The 3,291-nt window shown below is 47.8% G+C and overlaps 1 long non-coding RNA gene across 1 annotated transcript; it reads left to right on the plus strand.

Moving 5' to 3' along the window:
- Positions 1–1,495: 1,495 nt before the first annotated feature.
- LOC147961855 (uncharacterized) lies at positions 1,496–2,218 on the plus strand. The gene is made up of 3 exons (XR_015610149.1): positions 1,496–1,795; positions 1,965–2,048; positions 2,159–2,218. It is a non-coding gene; the product is annotated as an uncharacterized LOC147961855 (long non-coding RNA).
- The last annotated feature ends 1,073 nt before the right edge of the window (positions 2,219–3,291 follow it).

Below are 3,291 nucleotides of genomic sequence, written 5' to 3' on the forward strand. Positions count from 1 at the left end.
GGGGGCAGGAGCCAACGACTAGCCATCTCTCAGATTTAAACAGCCGCACAGAAGGTAATATCTTAAATTCAAACAAGTGTTGCATAGCGCATATGAAACAAGTTTTCATAAATACAGGATCAAACGAGCAAGTTCACTCAAAAATTACATCCTTGGAACACTCATCCGCTGTCGGTGTCAAAACCGGTGGATCTCGGGTAGGGGGTCCCGAACTGTGCGTCTAGGAGGATGGTAACAGGAGACAAGGGACACGATGTTTTTACCCAGGTTCGGGCCCTCCTACCCGAGATCCGCCGGTTTTGACACCGACATTGGTGCTTTCATTGAGAGTTCCTCTGTGTAGTCATCATCAGGCTTGATGGCTCCTTCGATCATCGTTAGCGATGCAGTCGAGGGTGAGACTTTTCTCCCTGGACAGATTTTTGTATCCGGCGGCTTTGCACTGTGGGCCAATTCACTTGGCCATCTGGAGTAGATTGAAAGCTACGCCCCTGGCCATCAGGTCAGATTTGGAAGTTTGAACTACACGGCCGACATCCGTGGAGACTTGATCTTCGACGGATTCGAGCCACAGCCGAGCGCGTTGCACTGTCACGATGGGCATGATTTAGCTCTGCCACCGAACAGTGTCCTGGAGACCGCACCTGCATCCGCTCCGACCTTTAATTCGGAGCCAACTGCGCCAACCGAGGGCGGGTGGTTAGATCACACCGTGGAGGCCGCAGCCTCAAGGGAGATCGAGCCAAACAGCAGCCTTACTCTTCGCGAGGTCCGTGACTCCGCATTGCCAGACTCTTCTCCGGACTCTGAACCCTCCGCGCCCCGGCCAATCAAATCCGATTGGGCACCGATCATGGAGTTCACCGCCGCGGATATCTTTCAGCACTCGCCCTTCGGCGACATACTGGATTCACTAAGGGCTCTTTCTTTGTCAGGAGAGTCCTGGCCGGATTATGACCGACAGGATTGGGATGCGGACGACGAAGAAATTCGACGCCCAGCCACCACCAACTTCATAGCCACTGTCGATGACTTAACCGACATGCTCGACTTCGACTCCGAATACATCGACAGCATGGACGACGATATAGGAGACGAACAGGAACCAGTGCCTATGGGGCAGTGGACTGCCACCTCATCCTATGATGTATGCATGGTGGACACACCCAAAGGAAACGACGACGAGGAACGGGAGGACGCAACAAAGGATCGTTCTTTCGAAAAGTAGTCAAAGCGGCGGCGTAAGCGCCGCTCCAAACCCCGCCTCGACAGGGACATCGGTCATATGAACCCAGTCACAGAGCAGGGCGAGCCGGCGGACGATGAACAAGGCAACTTGGATAACCAAATTGAACAACCCGTCCCCGGCGAAGATAACAGTCCAGATGCACTAGTAGAAAAAGGGTCAAACGTGAAGCACATTAGTGCCGGTTTGTATTTGAGCCGGCACTAATGTATACATTAGTGCCAGTTCCAACGGCTAGCCGGGCCGCTTTCATTAGTACCGGTTCGTGGCCAACCTTTAGCACCGGTTCGTGCCACGAACCGGTACTAATGAGAGTGGTGGCAGGATGTTGTCAGACTGGGGCCCCTCCAGCCCCTTTAGTACCGGTTCTTGGCACGAACCGGTACTAAAGGTCGTCCTACATAAACCCTTCGTCCAGCCGAGCTCGCTCTGTTCTTCCCCTTTCCCCTCTCCTCTCTGTTCTTCCCCTCTTCCTCTCGAGCTCATCACACATTTTGCCCAAAATTTGTCAAGATTTGAAGGCCCCCATCCATTGAAATGATCACAAAGGTTAGCAACTTTGTCCTTTCATCTCTCATTGCTAGATTAGCTCTTGCAATGCTTTATATAGTGATTAATTTGTGAGTTTAGTAATTTGGGAGGAAATATATATATATGTGATAGTATTTGATTTATATGCAATTTGAGGTCAAAAATAACACTTAGTTTGCATATGTAGGTGTGGTTTACTTAGTGCCTTCTAAATCTCCGTCGTAACCACCGTCGATCGCCCGCACCGTCCCGTCGCCGGCACCACCTTGTGGTGAGCCTCTTTGTTCATGAAATTTTATATAAAAATTGATGTTTGTGTGATTTGGATATATAGTTACTCGTATAATTATCTTACCCGTACGTTGTTTGTTATACATATAGTGCCATGGTTTTGATATCCGTCCCCGTCGGCCCTCGTCCTTGTTATGATTCGGATGTGGTATATATATTCTCTTTTAAAACTAGTTGCATTTCGTGTTTATGACAAATTATACCCATCAAGTTGACATAGAAATTTTTTCTAGGAGGTATGTGAACCGGAAATTCCAGCCGACCCTATTGTCGAGAGGTTAAATTTAGTTGAAAGAGAAAACGAGTACTTGAAAGAGAAATTGAAAAGAATTGAGGGGGAGAAGATGGAATTGGAGTTGCATGTTGCCGATGTCGTCGATGATCACAAGATCAAGATGGAGAAAATGCTCTTGAAGATTAGAAAGATTAGAAAATATGCCATCGATAGTGAGGCTTGGTATCATTATGCTGTTGGATCCATTGTTACCTTAGTTGCGATCTTGATCGCATTTGTTGTTGCATTTAAATGCTTTAGCTAGAGAGTTATTTGTTTGTTGCATTTAAGTGTTGTATGAACTTTATGTATGAACTTGTATTAATTTGGTCTATTCGGTGTTGTGTAATGAAGATGAGCCGGCAATGGATGTACGATGACCGATGCTGTCCCCAGTTCGTTGAGGGCGTGCATACTTTTCTGCTTGCGGCTGAGGCAAACAAGAGGGCGGATGGTTTTATGCCTTGTCCATGTGTTGGCTGTAAGAATGATCACAATTACTCTATGTCAAGAACCATTCACGTCCACCTATTTAAGTCCGGTTTCATGCCCCACTATAATGTTTGGACCAAGCATGGAGAAAGAGGGGTTATGATGGAAGACAATGAAGAAGAAGAGGACGACGACAGCTATCCTGGCCATGGGTTCCCTGAATACGATGATACAACAATGGGGGAAGAAGGTGAGCCGGTAATGCGGGAAGAAGCTGAGCCGGCAATGCGGGAAGAAGCTGAAGAAGAGGCATCAGATGAGCCCGTTGATGATCTAGGTCGGGCCATTGCCGATGCAAAGATAAACTGCGCAAGTGATTTGGAGAAGAAGAAGTTGCAGCGCATGTTAGAGGATCACAAAAAATTGTTGTACCCGAATTGCGTAGGTGACAAGAAAAAGCTGGGCACCACACTGGAATTGCTGCAATGGAAGGCAGAGAATGGTGTATCTGACAAGG

This window comes from Triticum urartu, chromosome 7A, assembly GCF_056163025.1.
Source record: "Triticum urartu cultivar PI428250 chromosome 7A, HENAU_Tu73, whole genome shotgun sequence".
NCBI classification, from domain to species: Eukaryota; Viridiplantae; Streptophyta; class Magnoliopsida; order Poales; family Poaceae; genus Triticum; species Triticum urartu.